General features: G+C 36.2%; 1 protein-coding gene across 1 annotated transcript in view; it reads right to left on the bottom strand.

Annotated features, from left to right (window-relative positions):
- Positions 1 to 24802, bottom strand: part of LOC145246577 (uncharacterized) — a 133139-nt gene that overhangs the window by 33479 nt on the left and 74858 nt on the right. The window contains exon 2 of the mRNA XM_080108188.1: positions 384 to 524. The gene's annotated coding sequence lies outside the window, so the exon portion shown is untranslated. The remainder of the gene's footprint in view (positions 1 to 383; positions 525 to 24802) is intronic.

The raw sequence follows: 24802 nt of genomic DNA, 5'->3' as shown, positions 1-24802 counted from the left end.
GTTAAACCAATTTTAACATACCGAGCTAGATAGAAAACGGACACTTAAACAATTGATTTTATCTTTTTTGAAAGAACAGTAAAAATATTTTTTTTAATATGATGGGGGTGTAGTCTCTTTTAAAAACAATTTATCCTTCAAAAATGGCCAAAAGATGTGTTTTCAATCGATATTTACTTAATAATAGCCTAGTTTTCCTACCTAAATCCGATTAATCACCAATTACATCTTATTTAAAGGTCATAACTTACGTTCGAATATGAAATTTCTTAGTTTATTCTTATTATGAAGAAACATAGATACTAATCGCAAAGGAAGAAAATCTCTTTGGAGATTCTCAATCGCGTCTGCCATGCAAAACCTTCCAAAATATGTGTTCTTACCGAAAACCCTTCTCTTCTTAAGCTTTCGATGCATTGAGGGGTGCGGGGTTGTCCAAATAAATCCGCAGAGCACAACCCCTCATATACTTTCTTTTGCTTTCGTTTCTTTAAATCGCATTCGCACTCTTCATCAGAGGAACTCTGAAATAGAATCAAAGAAGAAAAAATAATTACTCTGATATCTATATACTGGCTTATTACTTAAAAAAAAACCTTTGCTGAAAACATATCTTCAAACCTTTTGCAAAGACTTTAACTCATCAAGTGTTGCGGTTTCCCTCTGAAAATCTATTATATAAAGGGCAGTCGTCAACGGACAATAAATCTGGTATTGTTAGAACTGTCGATCCTTCGGACGTATAATATCAAAAGTTCAGAAAAAAGCATTAATTTTTTCTACCTTAACTCCCGCAGAATTTGATGGGGGTCAAGTAAAACCATCTCTTTCTTAACGATGTCAAAATATGTGCATGCACGAATCGTTTTTATCCTTCGCTTATCTTAAATACGTGTGTGTCAGTTTTTGCGTTTGCGCCCAGCTGGCGTTTCATTTTTTGGTTTTAATGCTTTTAACATTAGTGATCAGAAACGTCTATAATATAAAGAGGAACTGTCTGTGGGTTAGTGTGTGTGTGTGTGTGTGTGTGTGTGTGTGTGTGTGTGTGTGTGTGTGTGTGTGTGCTTGTATGCCCATTACAAAACTTTTCTCATGCGCCGCATCGTATACGCACCATGATGCCAGATGGGGATCAGAGCGGTGATAATGTAAAGATAGGAGCTTGGTTTTAGATGCATTAAAAGTAATCAGCCACCGCTTTCCCCATTGTACCACGGGCTCAAGATCAGAGGAGAGAGAGATTCAGAGAGAACTTGGTCATTTACGGCCTTTGGTGTGTTGCCATAGATGGCAGTCTTGTCAGCATAAATGTCAATGAATGATCTTAAGATGCTATTTGGAAGATCATTGATGTAGATCAGGAAGAGAGTTGGGCCCAGGATGGACTCCTGAGGAACTCCAGCATTAATACTGTGAACATCAACCACTACTGTTATGAACCTATCCGGCAGAAATGATTTAATAATCGATAAAACATTTTCAACTATACCGTAACTGGATATCTTATGAAGGGGACTTTTGTGCCATACTCTATCAAAGGCCTTTAGTACGTCAAAGGGAATTTGCCCTAGAAAGGAAGCCTCCGTGAAGAGATTTACTAATCCTATGAGATGTAACCATTAGCATATCTGCTGTAAATCTGGCAGAACGGAAACCATATTGCTTGTCACTAAGATGATTATTTTTGCTGAGATGGTAGACTACTCTCTATTTAACACAGATTCCAGCAACTTAATCATGATGCACAGGAGACTAATTGATCTGTACTCGTAGAAGGATGAGCGATCACCAGAATTCTTAAATACAGGGCATACTGATGAGGTTTTTCACAATGTTGGGAAGCAATTCTCCTTAAGACAGCGCTTAAGCAGCTTTGTAAGTATGGGAGCTAGTTCTGGTTGAAGGTTTTTCAGCACTATAATTGGAATGCCGTCAGGGCCAGTTGCTTTACTGGAATCAAAGTTTTTGATAGCTTGGCACAGAGTAGAATTATCTGCAAATTTATTGGAAAAGAGTCTGGCTTTGTCTGATGCTGACGAGATTACTTCAGGTCCACGTGTTATGCAATGCAATACCAACAGTAAAAATTAAAAACAAGGCGGATTTTGTCTTGTAATATCAACAGTATGTGTGCTGTAATGACACAAAGAATCAGTGAATCTTCTGACCGGAATCTCGTTTCTAAAGAAATAGTCCTTGACATATTAAAAAGAGTCTGACACAAAGGATTGTTTCACAGAATTTCTATATATGGAACCTTGTTATTGAAATGCGTTTTGAACTCTACGAATGACCAATAATTACTTTGTGCCACTGTAGATTGCTGGCTGGCGTCATCTCGTTAACAGATCGTAAGTAGTCGACTCAATGAGTGTAACTTGTAATGTAGCTGGATCATTGCGGGGAGGCAAAAAAGCAAGATAGTAAATAAGAATTAGATACTAGTAAGTTGTACGTCATGGCTGTGTGTAACGGAGCTCATAGGAGCGCGTACGAAAATATCAGCAGCATTCGAAGGATGGATAGCAAACGATTCTATTAGCAGCAGCAGCAGCGTTTGAAGGCATATGCAAATTAGCAAGTGTGCTTGGCCTTGCGTCTGAAAAAAAAAGAAAAAGAAAAAGAAAAGGCACGATATGGTCGGAAAGGAAAAAAACGCCGAAAGAGGACAAACGTGTAAAGTGAAGGCGAAAATTGGCTGGCTATAGTCAGCGTGCAGTCGGAAGAAAGAGAAACGCGAGCCAGGTGAAATCGGAGCGAGATACATTTAAGTTGGCATCGAGACGGGAGAGAAAGAAAAATGGTAATAAACGACTTTTATAAAAAAAAAAAAAAAAAAAGAAAAGCTGAGTCGGATTTATTTTTGTTTGTTCCTTTTGGGCGGTGCTACACAGCGTGGGAGTCCGAGAGAGGTTTGAATTATAACGAGCGTAACGGCTACGTTGCATGTGGAAGTAGTGTTTGGATTATAACTATGATTGTTGTGATAACTGCAAGGTTGGAACGAGAATTTAGAGTGCAAACTTTGTAATGCTTTCTGTTTTAAGCATGCTTATTTGAGGAATGCGTAACAGATCAATAGAGAATTGAAAAAAAAACAGAGCAAGATTTGAAGTCGAAGTGGGCGGACATTCCAACTTCTTTCTTCTTCCGACGAGAGGGCTGGGAAGCTGACTATGCATGTGACACTCATCATCATCATTATCAACAGCAGCAGTAGCCTCGGCGACCACGGCTCTCCAAATTGTAGAGCCATGGTAAATTTGAGAAGGAAAGTAAAAACGGTAGTTTCCCGTTGCTTTTCGTCTTGATTCGGAGGGGGTCGGACATCTCCTTCCACCTCAGTGAATTAAATGCGCTTCCAGATACCAACCTGGATACTTCTACGATTTGGCGCGATGCATACAGCGCCTAGCCTTCCTATATGGTTACCCATCATGTACTGGCCAGGCTCATCGTTACTTAACTTCGGTGATCTGGCGAGAACCGGTGTGTCAACGTGAATGTGCCGTATATTTTGATATATATGACGCTAGTCATACACAAAACGGTTAAAAAAATGTCTAAGCCATAAAAAAGCGTCCTTTTTTTGATTTTGTATTTTTCCTCAAAGACTTTTCGTATTTTTGGTAATGAACATGGTACAACGCGACAATAAGGATGATCGTTATGGAGATAGAGCAGCAAAAATGTTTTACTCTTCTTTCTTTTCCCCCTATTGCTTCTTCTTATTGCAAAAATTATTAATACTTATATTATACAACCATTTGAGGTTTAACAATGTATCGGGTATACTTTTTGGGTCCCCCGACAAAAGGAGGGCGGACCTGTAAATTCACCCTTGTCCGTTCGTCCGTTCGTCTATCTGCACTTTTCTCAATAACTACACCTTGGAATTTTTAAAATTTTACAGAAACATTAAACATGATATGAGTAAAAATAAAGTAACAGAACAGATTTTCCGGAAAAACTCCGATTGCCGCCCCCTTGGGGTGACGTTGTGATTAAAATGATTAAAATTTACACCATTGTGCTTATTAAAAAAAAATTGATGCCTTGGATTTTTATAAAACTTTCTGAAAATTTGTAACTAACTGATTTCTATATAATTTTGTTTGTCTATACTTCGCAATAACTCTTTGATGTGCCCCAAGGGCTCTTTTAGGGCTAATAAAAACACTCCATTTTGGAGACTATTTTACCATATTTGTCCAAATTTTTCTGTGTATGTTTATTTAGCAGTTTTGCATGGTGCGGAACTCAAATTTAAATATCTTAAGGCCTTAGGGACTTTGGGGGCTAAATGGGGGGGGGGACAAATGATGGACTTAGTCATTTCTTTTTTGCATGGTGCGGAACTGAAATTTACGGTCTAAAACTGTATGGTTTGTTCATTTTCACCAGGATATAACGTCCCTTGTGGACTTTTAGTGCTAAATGGGGGGGGGGGGCAAATGCTGAACTTAGTCATTTTTTATGCCTTGTCCACTGTGCACTCACGGGGGGGGAGCATGCATCCTTCACTTGTTTCTATTTGTTTTACAATATACAGTATATTACTATATATAATATATGCATTATACCCCGTGGTCTTTTCCCCAACCCATTATTCTTATGAGGAAAGAGCAGTTGTCCCAAGCATGGCGGTTTTCTTTTGCGGTTTAGAAAAAAAAAGTGGGGGGGAAATACTATCAGCTCCTCTTTGGCTATGCGTCGCCAGATTTAATGTCTGTTTCGTAACATCTTGAACATCGAATCATGAGGAATTATCGAAAATTGGTATTCTAGTTGCTTTCCAGTAAAAAGGAAGGCAGCTTTATCGCGCCATCACGCGATCCCTCTGCGACTGTGATTCACAGTAATGGCCATGCTTCTACAAGTGGATCTGATATTAACTAGTCATCTAGGTTTTGTGTGCCTTTTAAATAAGGGAATTCGTCGAAAGCCTTATTCCATGGTCGTTTGGGAAAAGCAGAAAAATATACACCAGAACAAAAAGAGAATCGATCACTCAATCGAGGTTATAATCGTTCGGCAAGCCATGTGAAAAGGCAGAATATATTACATCTATATAGCGTCAAGGCGACCCGCAGAATGGTTGCGGTAGGCATCATCACGACCCTCTCTGACAGGCTACCTCTGTAGAAAATGTGTACGGAAAGTCCTTTAAAATTACTGCGCCCTCTATAGATGTATAAGGAAAATCCTTTAAAAGTACTGCGCCCTCTGTAGATGTATAATGTTGCAGCAACGTAAAGCAATTCAATAACCAGTAAACACCGGTTCTGCACGGAATCCAACTAGCAAGGTACCTAGACGGACGCGAACGGTTACTCAGAACGGACCCAACAATCGGTTACTCAGAACGGTCCCAACAACGGTAAGATATGCTCATACCCACACGGCACGAGAAGCAACAGCAACACGATTCCCGACCAAGTCAATCATCGCCCTCCCAACGTCTTTCAATCACCTGCTTTTATGGCCGTTGAAGGCCGGCTAAATTTGCATATTGCGAGAATTCATGTGACTTTGCGAGATATCATCCTTTACAAAAGACGGCGGCCGCCATCTTGATCTTTCTTTCTCTATTTTCGGTCGGCGACGCCGAGTCGGCCCCGAGGTAAGTCTTTCCTTTTCGTCCGTCTCTCTTACGCACCCACACAACACACAAACACGCGGGTGCTTGTCTCCTGGATGCACATTACAACCTCAGGGAGTAGAAAGATGAACAGAGAATTTTGCCTTTCTTTTGTTAAGACGGAAATGACCACCCAACATCTGCGAGAGAACATGAAAACCACAAGTAGGTATTAATGTGAATATCAGCTCATCGTTTGTTATGCCTACTTTCACCTCTAGTATTGATGTCGTACTCATTGGAAGTATCGCGGTGACATTGACCGATTCTAGTTCGGTCTATGCTCCTTCGCCATGCAATGTCCTATTGCATTGCTGATTCTGTAGAGTTTCGCGTTTTTTTTGTTTGTTTTTTGTTTTGTTTTGTTTTCCAATCATAAACGTGCATACATTAAATCCAGTGGGTTTTTGTTGGTTTTTTACTTGGGAGTCGCCACTTATCAAAGCCCCTCGAGGATAAGGGTTAATGAACGTAAGGTGGTAGTGTAGTAATTGTAATGGTGCACATTGGGTAGAATTTGATTATTTATGAGGACGGCTCAACAAGAATTTGTTTACATTGGATTTGAAGGCTACCATGTTATATTCAACCGAGAAACAGAATAGAGTTCAAAAAGCGGGCAGTTCTGGGAAAGATAAAGAGTGGAGGAAATCATATATAGTGGTTGTTAGGACGGAAATGACCACCGAACATCTTCTGCGAGATAACATGGAAACCACAAGTAGAAATTGGTGTGAGTATGAGCTCATCGTTTTTTTCGGGGGGGGGGGGCTTTCTCCCCTCTTTCCTTGCAGCAATGTCCGAAAGAGTTTACATGAATTATGTTTTCCGTTCGTGAAAGAAGAATGTTGTACTTTTTTATATTTTTTAAATTTGCAACGCATTAGCGTTCATTTACACCGGTAAAAAAAAAGACGTAATAATTGATTTCAATAAGTATAATAAATATTTTCAACGTCTTTCATTTTTATTTCGCTACTTTTTTGTGATCAAGAATGAAGGGCCGTTTTAAATATGAAAACTATAAAACTACATTGTTTTCATGCTTCAAGAAATCCTCATAGTATTGATGTCATACTTATTGGAAGTGCCGCGGTGACATTGACCGATTCTAGTTCGGTTCACGCTCCTTCACCATGCAATGTCCTAATGATGTCGTTGATTCTAAGAGCACGGCTGTAGAGGTTCACTTTTTGTTTTTCAATCGTAAACGTGTCCCTTTCATTATTGCGATTCTGATGGATGACCTTGCTCTTGAGGAGTAATCCTCTTGGAAAGTTGTTTGAATTTCTCTCTCATCAAATCTTTGTTCGAGTTCATACATTAAATCTTGTGGGTTTTTTTTTGGGGGGGGGAGTAGGTGTCACCACTTATCAAGGCTAGATAGCCACTCGAGGATACAGGTTAATGAATGTACAATGGTAGTCCAGTAATCGTTAATGGTGTAAATTAGATAGAATTTGATTATTTATGGGGACGGCTCAACAAAAACTTGTTTATATTAGATTGGAAGGCTACTATGTTATATTCAACTGGGAAGCAGGCCAGCGGAACAGTGTTCTACAGACGGACGGTTCTGGGAAAAGCTTTGTTCATGAAATCTGCGCTTAGGGTTAGGTACAGATAAAGAGTGGGGAAATCGTATACAGTGGTTGTAGCTAGTCGAGTGCTTTTGTAAAAGTTTGGCAAAGGGGGAACATAGGTTGGAGTTCAGTCTAGTGTTCTCTGCTTCTCACTACAAACACTTTCTCACACTTGTTAGTGAATATCTGCCCCATTTTAGGGTTCTTGATAAGGTGCAGGAATGTATCTGTAATTTGATTGGTCTAAATACTTTGTTTTTCTCTACACCCCCTCTCTCTCTCTATATATATATATATATAGAGAGAGAGAGAGAGATAAATCTCTTTCACATACGCAAACGTGATGTAACTAGTCTCCGTATATTCTATAATTATCATTATGCCATGTGCTCTTTGAATTGTGATATATGTTCCCTGTATTCTTCGTTTCAGGTCGCTTGACTTTTTGGTTTAATAATTGCCTTCAATTCACAATTTTGATACGCCATTATAATATGGTTTCCAATTTTAGTAGCTTCCTGTCAAGAGCTGCAAGCTTGTGGAGTTCTCTTCCTACTGACTGTTTTCCTCCTATCAGTAGCGTTAATATTCATAACAAAGAGCAACAGGCATCTTTTGTCTTTGCGATAATCATCTTTTGTTCTTATTGTCTCCTTACACGACGCGGTTACCTGAGTTGTCTGGAGCGATTTGTGTTCAGGAAAAAAATCTGCCCGCTTAATTGAGATGTGCAGTAAGCTCCTGATATACTTATATCATGAGATGCTCACTTTAAGAGATATTCTCTCCTTTATTCCTTGCTTTGATAGAAAAGATTCCGAAATGTAGCCAAACGTGGGCGCAATATTTAACTTCTTGTAAAAACCATTTTAGTTTAAAGTATTTCTATCCATTTTATTGAACAGCAAATAAAAATATTGCTTGCATTAAAGTTTTTCTTGCGTTTTCTCTAATCAAGTAAATTTAAATCCTTTTTCTTTTCTTTTTTTCTATAATCTCTCTCTCTCTCTCTCCTTCTTTCTCTCTCTCTCTGATCAACAATGCTATAAATGCATATATAAAAGTGTGTATGTATATATAACTACTTAATTTACTCACATAAAATTAATATACGAAAGTATAAATTTATGCGTAAACTTTAAGTATTTACTTCAAAAGTACTCAATACGTAGGTAGAGCTAGTTAGTAATTTATAAAATATATATGGTGATTAAGCTACACTGAAATATATATGGTGATTAAGCTACACTGAATATCCTGCGTTTTATCCACTCTAGGATTCTTCAGGCTTGTGTGCATAAGCCTGAAAAATCCTAGAGTGGATGAAACGCGGAATATTCAGTATAGCTTAATCGCCATACATATTTTATAAATTATATATATATATATATATATATATATATATATATATATATATATATATGTGTGTGTGTGTGTGTGTGTGTGTGTAGTATTTTTTGTTCAAATCTCTCACACAGAGATTCTAGGCAACAATAAGATATATGCCTATATATATATATATATATATATATATATATATATATATATATATATATATATATATATATATATATATATATATATATATATATATATATATATATATATATATATATATGTATATGTGAGCGTTAATACATATATATCTATATATCTATATTATGTTTAAATATATGCATCTATATGTATATATATATCTATCGATATTTGTCTATACATATATACGTACGTATATATTATGTACATATATATGTACGAGAGGCGTGCAATAAGTAATGCCTCTGGCCCACTTCCAGGTGTCTGATCTAGTTGAAATTTTGCATGTGCAATGATTTATATCTCTATGGGTTATGTGGCAAATTACAGCTCTGAACTACTTGTAGTTTCTGTTTTACAGGTTTTTGAACTGAGTCAGGTATGAAATGGAGCCTGTTGAATGTCGAGCAGTGATCCGGTTTTTGTATTTGAAAGGACGCACACCACAGGAGACTTTTGATGAAATGAAAAAAACTTATGGTGATAATACCCCATCATATGACCCTGTAAAACGCTGGCATCGTGAATTCAAACATGGCCGGAAGTCTGTGGAAACAGTCCCCAGACCCGGTCGCCACCCTTCTACCATTGATAAGGCATCTGTCCGTCAAGTTGAGGCTGCCATTTTGGAAGATCGGCGCATTACTCTTCGCCAAATAGCCCAAGATGTCAAGATTAGTATAGAGTCTGTGGAAACTATCATTCATTACCATTTGCATATGCATAAGGTGTCTGCCAGATGGATTCCCATGTTGCTCACACCATTCCAGAAGCGAGAACGCGTCGAGTGCTCGAGGGAGAATTTGGAGATGTGCGAAGAAGATGAGTCAAAGTTTTTCAAAAGACTGATTACACAGGATGAAACCTGGGTCCATAACTATGATCCAGAAACCAAATCCCAGTCAATGCAGTGGAAGCACTTGGACTCACCACCTCCAAAGAAGGCAAGGGTGCAGCCCTCCACTGGCAAGGTTATGCTCACAGTCTTCTGGAACCAGGACGGAGTAGTGATGACAGATATCCTGGCAAAGGGTACCACAATTACAGGAGCCTATTATGCTTCACCTTTGAGGAAATTAAGGGAATCTATCAAAATCAAGAGGTGGGGCAAGATCAGCAAAGGTACCCTCCTCCTGCAGGACAATGCCCCGGTCTACAATTCACATGTCGTCAGATCAGAAGCACGGGCGTGTGATTATGAAATCCTTCCCCATCCTCCTTCTCTCCTGACCTTGCACCCTCTGACTTTCACCTCTTCCCAGCCATGAAGTTGTTTTTGAAAGGAAAACGTTTCCTAGTTGATGCAGCCTTGGTTTCTGAAGTCACGTCGTGGTTGGAGGACCAACCTGGGCTGTTCTAAAAAAACGGTATCCAGAGCTGCACCAAACGATGGGATAAATGCATAACTCTGGGTGTTTCGTATGTAGAGAAAGACTAATAACTGTGGTAAGTTCCGTTGCTCTACTCCTATGTGAAGTGGGTCAGGGGCATTACTTATTGCAAGCGTATCTATCTATATATAAGTTTATGTCTATGTATATATGTTTATATTTGTGGATATATATATATATCTCTCTCTATATATATATCGATATATATATATATGTCTATATATATTGTTTATATATATGGATATATAAATTTATATATATTGATATATACGGATAGATATGTATATGTATATTATCTATCTATCTATATATATATATATATATATATATATATATATATATCAATACACTCGCGTACGCACTTACAACACCTTAGTTCTTTTTATATGCGAAGTTATTATGAATACAATTTCTTTCTTTTTTTTCATAGACATGTATTTTTACATCATAAAATTGTTTGTTTCTGCGGAAGTGGACGGAAAGATGAAGAGATCGCACATGCGCATAAGTTGCCATTTCACTCTCGTCCGGTTTTATATTTGTATCTGGGTTTTTGCCTTGTTTCTTTGTCTGTGTGTGCGGGGGGGGTGTTTCTTTGTTTTCTTTTTGTTTAGCTTTCACTCATTATCTTGCTTAAAAGTGAAAAAAGCGAAAACGCCGAACATGAAATAGGCTTTAGATTAATCAACTTGATTCCTTGCAAGTAAAAACTATATCGAAAAGAAAATCCGCTCACTCCCTACACACAATGACAACAGAACAAATCGAATTAAACTAAGAAAATAGGAGATAACTCCAAATTAATAGAATTACCAGATTTTCAAACATATACAAGAGAAACAACACATTTTCTGATTCCAGGAAAGGGTTATCGATCTATTACGTTTATAATTAAAATAGTATTCAGTTATATTTTCTAGGGTTTGTTTAGACATCTTGGATATGGTTCTCACAACGTTTTGGCTATCTTCATATGGGTCTTTTCGAACTCGGAAATTTTTATGTCGAACTCGACTGAACTCCACTCTATGGTTCCCTTTTGGCAAACTTTCACACGTCTAGCTACAACCACTGTATACGATTTATCTATGTCTAAATCTAAACATAGTTTCCATAAACAAAGCTTCTTTACTAGAACCGTCCGCCTGTGTAACACTGTTCCGCTAGCTTGCTTCCCGGTTGAATAACACATGGCGGCCTTCAAATCCAATGTAAACAAGTTCTTGTTGGGCCGTCCCCGTAAATAATCAAATTCTACCCAATCTACACCATTAGCAATTTTACAATTATTAACCCTTATCCTCGAATGTTCTTCGGGCCTTGATAAGTGGTGACTCTCAAGTTAAAACAAACTCGGGAATTTATACAAAATTTCATTTAATTCATTGGTGTAGCTTTCTATCATTCTTCCAATAATGACAGGGTAGACGTCTTGAACAATTTTAGATCATAAGCATAGTATCGCACGTAGGGAGGTTTGGGCCGTCAGTCTCTAAAAACTGTCACTTATTAACTGATTTTTACTTAGCACTTTTCTTGGGGGCGGAACCTCCTTTCAAATTCAAATATCTCATACGTTGATGAAACTCATATTACATGCATAAAATTCTCCAGGATTGCTCCCGTATCACTACGATACCCTCCATATGACGAATATCTACGAAATGTCACCCCAAAGATTCCATAGATACCGAAACCTCTTACGAGAAGTCTAGTACTTACCAGGCCCAACGCCGCTTAATGTCGGTGATCTAACTAAACCGGTGTTTCCGCATGATTATGCCGTCTTATACATACACACACACATATATATATATATATATATATATATATATATATGCACACACATATATATATACACACACATATATATCATATATATACATGATGATGATGATGATGATTGCAACGTCTTGTCAGACGAGTGCCACTCCCTCAGACATTTAAAATCCATGAGCCCAAATGCCTGAGGGAGTATCTATACAAAGATGATGTTACAGTCTTAGCTTTGTACGACAGCTAAGTCTCTCTCTCGGTTCAAAATGTTGAGATCCAGCAACAAGCAAGAGCAAGATAGCCAGCAACAAATTAAACTGCACACCAGCTTAATGCGGGTACTGGTCTTCCGCTTTATGGTTTTTTAAATCAGAGATTTGCTTCTCCTAGAAAGGTTGCCTTCACCACGGCTTACGGGAGCCCTCTCCACCCTAATACACATATATACACACACACACACACACACACACAAATATACACGGTGCTAGTTGGCCGTTGACCCAGAAAAAGAGTTCATTCGCCCTTTGGAAGGTCTTGTTTTTAATCCTTCAGGGAGACTAGCCGCCCTCCTCACCAAACAAGTCTCATGTCGGGTCACCGGCGACTATATATACATACATACATATATACACACATATATACACACACACATATATCAGATATATATATATACATACATATGTATATACAGATATATATATATACACACATATATATCATATATATACATACATATATATACACAGATATATATACACACACATATATATCATATATATACATACATATATATACACAGATATATATACACACATATATCATATATATACATACATATACACAGATATATATACACACATATATCATATATATACATACATATATACACATATATATATATACACACATATATATACACATATACATATATATACACATATACACACACACATATACGCACACATATATATATACACGCACACACACACACATATACGCACATATATATACACGCGCACACACACATATATACGCACATATATATACACGCACACACACACATACGCATATATATATACACGCACACACACACATATACGCAATACGCACATATATATACACGCACACACACACACACATATATATATATATATATATATATATATATATATATATATATATATATATATATATATATATATATACACAGTAACATCCAAAAAAAGATGCACTGAGACTAAAGCTGCTTTCAGGACTGCCAGCAACCACTGTAAAAGAGTAATAAAAAATGCAAGAGAGCTATATGCCCAGTCTTTTAAATCCAAGGTAGCTGATCAGCGGCTTGGTTCCGACCAGTTTTGGCAAATAACAAAAAGGACCCTGAATAGAAGTGTGCGTTCTATCCCAACCATTATCAATGGACCAGAGGTCATCTCGTCAGCGTCAGACAAGGCCAAACTATTTGCAAAGAACTTTGCAGCTAATTCTACCCTATGCGACGAAGGCCATCAACTCCCCATATTTCCTCCTATAACACAGAACACGCTAGGTAACATACAAATATCCGTGCATGAGGTCGCCAAGCTAATCAAGAACCTTGATTCCAGTAAACTGGCCCTGACGGCATCCCAATTATAGTGTCAATTATAGTGCTTTCCGACTCCCTGGAAGACCTCATCAGTTTGCCCTGTATTTAAGAATTCAGGTGATAAGTCATCTCCCTCTCAGTACAGACCAATAAGTCTCCTGTGTGTTATGAGTAAGTTGCTAGAATCCATATTAAATAGAGAAATAGTCAACCACCTCAGCAGAAACAACCTTCTTAGTGAAACACAATATGATTTCCGCTCTGCAAGATCTACCACAGATGTGCTGACGGTTATATCTCACAGGATTACTGAATCTCTTGACAAAGGCTTCCTTTCTAGGGCAATTGCTCTTGACATATCAAAGGCCTTCGACAAGGTATGGCATAAGGGTCTACTTCACAAGATTTCCAGCTACGGTATAACTGGAAATGTTTTCTCAATCATTAAATCATTTCTCTCCAATAGGCTCATAAGAGTAGTGGTCGATGGACAAAAATCGGAGGCCTGCAGTATTAATGCTGGAGTCCCTCAGGGGTCAATCCTGAGCCCAACTCTCTTCCTGATCTACATCAATGACCTCCCTAAACACATACTTAAATCATTCGTTGATATCTATGCTGATGACACGACCATCTACGGCAACACATGAAAGGCTGTAAATGACAAAGTTCTCTCTGATTCTCTCTCCTCTGATCTCGAGCGCGTGGTTCAGTGGGGGAAGACGTGGCTGGTTACCTTTAATGCATCTAAAACCAAACTCCTATCCTTACATCATCAACGCTCTGATCCCCATCTGGCATTAATTGTGATGGATGGCTCTCGTCTGGGTGAGGCCCCGTGTTTTGACAAGCTTCTGGGTTTGACCTTTATTCCTGATCTGAAATGGAACACGTACATCAAGTCTGTTGCGAAGGTCGCTGGAAAGATGGTGGGATCCTTCTCCCGCTCCAGAAGATATCTCATTACTGATGCAATTCTCTATCTATATAAAAGCCAAGTACGTCCAAGGATGGAATACTGCTGCCATATCTGGGCAGGAGCTGCTAAAAACAGCCTATCCTGTCTTGACAGAGTACAAAATAGACTTCGTGGCTTAGTGGGGGATGCCCTTTTCTCTACCCTGCAACCTCTCTCCCACAGAAGAGACGTTGCGAGCCTATCCTTGTTTTATCGTTATTTCCATGGCAGGTGCTCGTCTGAACTCCAATCTCTGGTCCCCCCTCGCCAATCTTTCACGAAAAACACCTGTCTAGCTGAATCCACTGTGAAAAATTTCCCCCACTCTTTATCTGTGCCTAAATCAAAACGTGGATTCCATGAACAAAGCTTCTTTCTTAGAACTGCACGCCTGTGGAACTCTGTTCCGTCTGCCTGCTTCCCACCTGACTACAACTTGGATGTCTTCAAGTCCAACGTTTACAAATTCCTAATGAACCGCCCCCTTAAGTAAACACTTCATCAAATCTCCACACTTACGTAATGTACTTGCAATAACTCTTATCCCTGAGTGGCTTCCGGCCCTTGATAAGTGGTGACCACTGTGTAAAAAAAAACGCAAAAGAAATATGGGACAAAATCTTAAAACCTAATATTTGTTAGAAATAACAATTGTGAAAAGCTGGAATTTTGACAACCGGTGGTTGTTATCGTCCATAATAACATACTAAAATCTGAATCATTTGCAAAGGATAGAAAAAGAATTATAACAACTGCACCTGTTTATAAAAATCAAAAGATGACGTAATAAAAGTAAAAAGGCAATTTCTTCCCCAATTTGCGGATTTTTTAATTGATAAGTGTTTTTTTAATTGATAAGTGATTTTTTTATATATAGATATAATTGAAGAAATATATCCTCGCGCGTGCGCGCACACACACACACATGCATATTATGTCTTTTTTAAGATCATGGTCTCCATACTCTATTAAACACTATGGCCATTTGGAAGGAGACTCACCCGAATAATCCAATTAAGACAAATTAGCAATTCTCATTTAAAATATATATATATATATATATAACAGTGACCTATTTTGTGTGCGCGCGCAAAACTTCTCTACCAAACTCCTCTAACACGAAATTTCGTAAATTTCTAAGCTACACTCAACATCCAAATGAATGCTTTGACGATAATTACGATTTTCCAAAGGCGAACAATTAAAAGATACATTTGCTTTACTTAAAAATTGCTAGGTTTATTTATGGTGTCTTTTACATATAAAAAAAAACACACAATACTTTTGCTGATGAGGAGACTTTGTTTAAAAAAAACTATATGTCAACATTATTGTCCGTGGCTTAATTTTTATCACAATAAAAACATCGTTTCCGAAACGATCGTACAAATTATTGACTTTGTTGTTGTTCCTTCTTATGAAACATATTTTTAATTTTAATTTGAATTTTAAATTATCAATCACATTACTAAATATTAAAGTAGCTCTAGGATATTTGCCTATCGAGCTTATTATATATCTGAATTGCAACGGGCATTGTTCTTTTCTTGAGTTTTAATTAAATTAGTAATTTTACTATCACATTAAAATACACTCTGCTGTTTAGACTACTGTTCTAACCCCATTTATATATATATATATATATATATATATATATATATATATATATATATATATATATATATATATATATATCAGAGATAAGTATTGGCTGACGAGAGCTTGATATGGGTATCTAAAACCGTCCTAATAATCGGGTTGTAAACTGACGGTACCAATGACTTGTCTTATCTAAAAACTTTCTGTAAACAATATATATATATATATATTATTATTATTATTATTATTATTAATGTTTACTTGAAAAATATTTAAGTACTAACAGGCCGCCAGTAATTACCCGTTCGTTAAATACAAATAAATATTATATTTTAATTCATACGGAAACTGAGACATGTGCTTGCGAGTATTATGTTTTTCTAAACAGTTCACTTTTTGTAAATAAAAAAAAATACTCGCAATGAGATCGAAATCAAAACCTAAAGACAGGTACGATTTACAACGTGTTTCCAGCCTTATTGCATATTTTACGACCGGGCAACGGATTTTTATCTGTTTGTCAACTGTTTTACAACCGGACAACGTCTGGTGGCCTGCTAGTATATATTTTCCCCCCAAAACCTCTGGCCTTGATGGAGGAGAGACAAAAACTTGCTTCTATGGTTTCAAATGATTTGAAATAACTGCAAGGGGAGACTTGATTCCAAATATTTATCATGTGTTATATCTCCCCTCTTTTGGAAAGAGAGTACGATTATGAATATCTCCGTATCAAATAAGCCTTATAGACTGTGAAATTTACTTTTTGTATGAAAATCAAAGAACTGTTACAAACTTAATTTGAAGGTTTATGAGTATCTGTGAATTCCTAAGAAGAGGATTAGTTTTTTTAGGGTTTTTAATTTTTGAAACGTTCAACCTTTTACGTGTACGAAATTTAATATATTATTTTTCCATGCGTCAAATGTAGACTGCAATAATTTATGTTTATTCGCCATGGACATAATAAAAAACTATCAAGGTTTCACGTTAAGATTTCTTGTTCCTTAGAAGCGCCGGTTGAGTTTGAATAAAATAAATACGTGTTATATACGTTTGAAACCAAAAACAACGCATTATTACAAAATAAACAGACATTTATTTTATGTTGAAATTATGTTGAAATTCATAAATAGATTTCGAGTCAAAGCCTCATTATCAGTATGTCTTTCTTTCTTTTTGCCATGTTCTTGCTGGGGCAGATAATCAGAAAGTAGAAGTCCGTTTTTGTTTTTACGGCAGTTTTTTTTTTTTTTTAATCTCGGAACGGTGCGTTAATGTCTGTTTATTTTGTAATAATGCGTTATTTTTGGTTTCAAATGTATTTATTTTATCAAGGTTTTATTTACTTCTTTCACACACTTATTGTAATTTAGGCATTAAGGCTCTATATAGTTTATGGCTTTGCTAAGGAGATTTCTTAATTTAGATTTTTTTTACTGCCTTTAGAGTACCTGTAATTATACGTCTTATGTCATTATTTCAGAAACACGGTTTACATTCACATTCTGAATCATCTATATTTTTACTAGCCTGGGCGTCCGGCGTTGATCGGGTGTTTGAAGGTGTGTGTTGAGCAAACAAAAAAAAAGTGATAGTAGGCAACCAGGCTCGAACCCGTACCGCGAATGAGGAAATGAACATAAAAATAAACGTGATGGGTTTGCTGTTGCGTCCATCGCCAAACCGGAAGTAACGAAGGTTTAAATTAAGGCTAATCAATCGAAAAAAGGGGTTGACTTTAAAAAATATCGGCGAAAAAATTCGACCCCTCCTTGTAGAAAATGTCCCGGTTGAGAGTGAAGGAATTAATGTTTTAAGCCAATTTTTCGATATTTGTCGTCCGAAGCGTCGATACCGATCTCGTGAAAATCAGTGTCCTCTGTCGAAATTTTTAGGCGGACATACAAACATACATACATACATTTAAACAGACAGTTGATGTTTGTATTATAGATTATTTATATTCTCTGCAGTTTCTTTTGATAATTAAAAACCTTATTTCGCATGGTTTGCCTTAGTTTATATATAACTATTGAATGGTTTGCCTTAGTTTATATATAACTATTGAATGGTTTGCCTTAGTTTATATATAACTATTGAATGGTTTGCCTTAGTTTATATATAACTATTGAATGGTTTGCCTTAGTTTATATATAACTATTGAATGCCGTTCCTTTATTTTTGGTTCATATTGTAATGATTGTATGACTATTGGATTATCAGTTGCTTATATATATTCGTATCGATTTTATCTATTATATATTCATAACATTGAGCGAATTCATATTTCCCCTAAATCACATCAAGCTGTAATAATATTTGAGATGCTATTTCCCTTAACACCTTCTTTTTTATTTTATATAGAAATATTCTGATATAATTGAAAGAATCCTCAATCAATTTTAGTAATAATAATTTCTCTATTTTTTTTTTAATTCCTCGCATGAAATGGCAGATCCTCTATCATTTCTTTTTACATGTCCTATCCCTAATACCATGCCAAGGCAACGCCGGATATAATCGTCCTACATTTTCAAAATCACTTGTATGTTATTTTTATTTGCTTTCATATTTTAGCCTTATACAAAGATTAAACACATTTTTTAAATTATTTCAGCTTCCTTATCCGCATTTTCAGTACATATTTATCTACTTCAAACATATTATACCCATATGTTTATATGTGTACTAGCTGAAAACCCGGCGTTGCCGAGTCGTACAATACGCTTAAACGTGATATTTTAATATATGCCGATTGTGTATATATTATTAAAGAATGAATTCTTTATTAAATATTATATATTACGAGGTATAATTTTTCCGGTGGTCTTATTCAATAAAAAAAATAATAATGATAATATCGTTCATCAAATTCCGTCTGTATTTGTTTACACAAATACGGACGGAATTTGATATATCAAATCACGTAAGCTGATGAATGCCCTGGAAAAGTCAATTTTCGTTAATGTTTATTTTTAAAATATGCAAAGAGAGAAATGATTTGCAGAGATTTTAAATCATACCTTTTATTTTATCGTAAATTTAACTCATTTATAAGAAAACAAAAAATAAAATGGTGAGGTACACCCAGACTTGAACAAATGATCATTCGATCTGTAGTCGAATGCTCTACCACTGAGCTATATCTCCAGATGACAAAGATTTTGTTTTTCCTTTAAGAAGAAATGATTTGCTGAGATTTTATTATCTCTTTTGGCCGGTGGGTCACAAATTCAAGCACAATTAAACAATGTGCAGTTTTCTATAATGTAGCGCTATTAATAAGTACATTTTTATTAGAAGAACATAATTTAATTGTAGACACAGGTTAACCCTCTCACTCCATAGAAAAATCCCCTCTAATAATTAATACATATAATCTCAATCAATAAATTGCATTACAAAAACACTCATTTCATTCCTATATTTGAATTTTAACGGACATATTTTTTGCAGAAAAAATATAAACTGACTCAAATCTTTTAAAACCACATAAACGGCTTCATGACATTATTAAAAATATTATTCTCTTTAATAAGGCCCCCACCTCCACGTTTTTTTTTTTTTTAATTTCCAACGTTTTTGTTTTGGAACAGCGTCACACTTTTCAAAAGAAAATTTTCAAATATTTGTACTGGTATTTTTGTTTTCTTAATTTCATTCATCCAGAGGAAGTCTCGAAATAAAGACGAAACGTTGATGAGCATATAACTCGGGTTTTATTTTTTTATTTTTCTATTTCGTCGGAATACTATTTCCAATATTCTCATCATATATATATATATATATATATATATATATATATATATATATATATAATATTTAAATAAATATTGATATTATAGGAATATCTATACACAAGGAATAATCATGAAATGAAAAAGTACTTCACGAAATAAATGATGGGCATGGGAGCTAACTAGTTCGAAATCCACCCTTAAAGCTGAACCCAGATATTTTTGTTGATTTGTGCGACCATATATATTATACCACTTTTTTTCGTGACTAATAAAACTATTTTTACTACAACGATAATTTTGCCTGTTTTTTTTCCGCAGTGGTGGGGAGAAAGAGTATTTTTTTATGCCAGGATCCTACTAAAAAGATCTCTGTTCTGATAAACTGCAGACAATACGTCAAGAAATAATTGTTCCTTCCGGTTAGGTTATAGAATGTGACACTTTTATTTTATTTGTGCGCCATTTTGTCTTACCATCACACACACACACACACACATACAGAGTAAAGGGAGATAACTTATCAATGAAGTCGAAACAAAATAAAAATGACCTGGTCTTTATCGCCTGTCATTATAGCTTGAATAAATAAAAAAAATGTAAGGAAAATGAAGAAATCTAATTCTCTCTCTAGGTACACAACTTGGACATCTTCATAATTACTTTTTTTTTTCATATAATAAAGCATACTATCGATTTCTTATGACTTCGAGAAGGAATTTATAGAAAGAAACTTGACAACAATTTTCAGTATGTACAAGCCGTAGGTCTGTGATGACATGAATAGAAAAGAAAAGCTAAGACAAAAATGACAAACAATAATTGAAAAGAAAAAATAGCTATTGCAAATGTATACACACATATATATATGTATATATATATATATATATATATATATATATATATATATATATATATAAGTAAGAAGATATGGGTGAGGATAATTCTCAAGTTATATACTCAACGTTTTGGAACTTGGTATATAGAAGTGAACTCTTTAAAAAAACGTAATACTCGCATGTCTCAGTTCCTTTACGTTTTTCTTTTTTACTTCATTTGTTTGTTTGTTTTTTTTAAGAAATTTAATGTTACTTTTAATACCCACGGTATTTCTGTTTAGAATAAATAAGAATTCTGCATTAAACAACATATAATATTTATGCGTATTTTACGACCGGGCAACGCCAGACGGCCTGCTACTAGGGAATAATCTTCGTCACGACCCGAGATGAAACTATTAGATCAGGAGAAAGATTAAAGGTTATATTGTAGCGGTCGTTTCCAAAGTAAGGCCTCCTATTTTTAAAAACAAAAACAATGAAGACCTGCTAATACAAGGATGGTACGATTAAAATGAGCGACATTTTGTGCTTCAGAATTTATTTTTCTACATAGTCATCATCCTTCTTAATACACTTTTAAATATAATATTTATGCGTATTTTACGGCTGGGCAACACCGGGCAGGCTGCCATTATATATATATATATATATATATATATATATATATATATATATATATATTGTGTACAGAAAGTTGTTAGTTGAGACAGATCATTGGTACCGTCGGTTTCAAGCCCGATAATGAGGCCCGTTTAAGGTATCCTTATCAAGCTCTCTTCAGCTTGATAAGGATACCTTAAACGGGCTTCATTATCGGGCTTGAAACCGACGGTACCAATGATCTGTCTCAACTAACAACTTTCTGTACACAAAATATAAGTACGCTCTTAAAATTTGGATTTTCCTTTTAATTGAGCTCTCTGCTGGAATTCTTTTTCCAAAAAAAACTAATCATATATATATATATATATATATATATATATATATATATATATATATATATATATATATATATATATATACTAGCAAAAGTACCCGTCGTTGACTGGGTTCAAAAACTTCCTGAAAGCAGCTTTAGTCTCAGTGCATCTATTACGTTGGTAGCTATGGAAAAAGTGATTTCTGTGCGCGATGGTAGCAGCACATTCTGGGGAGAACCGTGGCTGGCTGGTAGGTTTTTGTCGGAATTTTTTAGATGGTATGAATCGGTCTATGCCTACAATTAACAATTCGGTCAGATCTGATACTATAGAGGACACTTCCTTTTTAAACATGGAGTGCAGAGGTAAATCAGATATGAATGTACGGAAGCTATCCCAGTCAGCCGTGGAATATCAGTATACACTACGGTGGAGGGGTACGTCTGGGGACTTATTACATTTCATTTTTATCTTAACTGATACGACGGAGTGGTCGGAGGATCCTAGAGGAGAAAGAACGGAACATGAACATAGCTCAGGGGAAGTTTAGAGAAAAGGGTCTAGGAGACTTGCATATTGACCTGTAGCATCGGGCACACGAGTGGGCTCACGAACAATCTGAGTGAGGTCATAAGCAATGGCAAAATCATGACTGAACCTCATCGTCCGTCTTATTTGAGTGGGTACGCCATTCCACGTTATGGACGTTGAAGTCACAACAGATGTGGATGCTAGCCGAGGGGTGTGCAGACAGGATGTGGTCTATTTTCTCAGATATGCTCTTAAAGATAGTAACTCCGCTGTTGTGGGGCCGATAGTGGGCAAATATAAATGCAGTGGTGTAAGCAATTGCAACCCGGAAGCACATATAAGGTAAATTAGGATCTTCTCTAGAGATATCCATGCCACATGGGAAGCCATCTTTAATGTATGCACATATTCCATGCCCATGGCGAACTTGGGGGTCAGATTTAGATGTTAAGTTAGAATATCCTTTAATTATGAACTCACCTAGAGAAGTGGTCGGCCCTATTCCAGTTTCGCTTAGAAAGAATATGTCCGCTGTCGTCTCCTGTAATTAAGTTTCAACCTCTGGAAGGTTGGAACGTAGAGGTCTACGTTGGAAGATGGGGTTCTAGATTTATTCGAGTTTTTTTCTGGAGATGTTTCAAGTTGAGGTTTTGGGATTTGTGGAACAGGTCGGCATACCTGGTTAGAGCAGTACAGAGAGGGAAATTAAGAGAGAAAAAGGCAGGAATTTTTTTTGTAGCACATGAAAAGGTAAAGCCGTAACAACTACCCACTAGTAACAATTACCCACTAGTATGGCATCGAGAGGCCCCACCAGAGACTACTGCATGGTCCAGAGTCCATTCAGCAAATGGCAATACAGCAGTCCCAGTACTTTGCGCCTGCTGATAGGACAGCCTCCTTAGTGGTTAATCCAAGGTTCGGGTCCCTGACTATCAGGCGGATAACGTCAGCCCAGACGAAACGTTTACCTCCAGCACCCTTACTAGTGACATGGCCACAAGGATAGACATAGAGACAGAAAAATTTCCGACATCTCAGACTACTGTTTACCAAGTACTACCGACCTTTAAAGCAGCTTTTTCTTCACCCTTAGTCAGAAAAATCACTCATTTGCATAAGGACTGAGGGACAAAAAAGGAGAAGTGAGAGTTACTGGAGCTGCCGATAGCACATCCACTGTATTATTTACTCTCCATTAAAAAAATGGGGGGATGGGTACAAGGGGCTTACTAATATCTACTTAGTATAAGTCCGGTGCTCAATTATCAATTCGGGACGCTTTTGAAGATAATCTCCTTCCCTTATTAATGGGTGGATGTTTTTGGCATTATATATCTCGAGTTTGAATCATTCGAGCTTCACCTTATAATTAAAATCCAATAATTAACTTTTATCAATTTGTGAAGTCGGCTTAATATCAATTTACATTTGAGTTTAGACAATTATTCAAGATTTTAATTTGGGAGGTTCTCGTTTACATAGATGACTTTTTTCTTTTCGTTTTACATGTAACAAGACGATATTAGTTAACAACATATTTGACAAAGATTTCAGAACAGAACAAAAAAGCGAGACAAAATAGGTAAAATTTAGTTACGAGTTTTTAAGTCAAAGCTGTAATAAGAAAACAGTTAGCGGTAATTAGTACAAATTAGGTTCAAAAGTTATTTCCATTCTATGGAGGTCAGGCGCGAACGAACACCCCATAATTTTATTATACCATATTTCTCCAAACTGAAACATAATTATCAAAGTATACTTACGCAGATAGATATGAAAAGTCTTTATTAAAGTGTGTGTCTATTTCCATTCTATGGACACCAGACGCGAGCGCAGACCGCACAATTTTATTATAATATCCCTATTTAAGTTGAAACATACTTATCAAAGTATTATTATGTGCATCTATATCAAAAACCCTTGTAAACGTTTTTTTTTTTTTTTTTTAATTTTCTATTTCCATACTTTGTGGACCATGCGCGAACGCAGATCCCACTATTTTAATGAACCACTATTCTGCCAGATCAAACATACCCATTCCTGTGTCTCGATACATCTTCTGTCATTATATGTAATCAGTTTTTTAAAATAGTCAACCATATAGGAGCCTATTCGTGAACAGACACACACACACACATACACACACACACAGACATTCAGCTTTATATTATATAGGAGGTCTCGAAATAAAGACGAAACGTTGATGAACACATAATATGGTATGTTTCTTTTTATTTCTCTATTTTGTCGGAATCCTATTTCCATATTTCTCATCATATGTGTGTGTGTGTGTGTGTGTGTGTGTGTGTGTGTGTGTGTGTGTGTGTGTGTGTGTGTGTGTGTGTGTGAAATGCACTATGTCTCCGTGTTTGTGAGAGAACTAAAAACAACTGAAGGATAAGGATTAATAAGACGGGATGACCAGCAACCGAAAGTAGATAAGGAACACTATGGAAGTACTAAAAATTGATCAATAACAATCTTTAACTACGTTTTTTTATTTATGTAATGGATTACAAGAATTTGTTTGCATTGGATTTAAAGACGACCAAGGTTTTATCATTTACGTACGGTATACCCGCTACAAGAAGCAAAACATTCCACCTGACGTTAGATATATGAAGGAAGAAAAAGAAAGTTATGTTTCCGTTGTGGTAGCAATACGAGTGCTTACCGTTAATGGATTACAAGAGG

The sequence above is a fragment of the Euprymna scolopes genome, chromosome 24 (assembly GCF_053919585.1).
Source record: "Euprymna scolopes isolate OS-2025 chromosome 24, ASM5391958v1, whole genome shotgun sequence".
Classification (NCBI taxonomy): Eukaryota; Metazoa; Mollusca; class Cephalopoda; order Sepiida; family Sepiolidae; genus Euprymna; species Euprymna scolopes.
The sequence above is the reverse complement of the archived record's forward strand: the minus strand, read 5'-3'. Positions and strand labels throughout refer to the sequence as shown.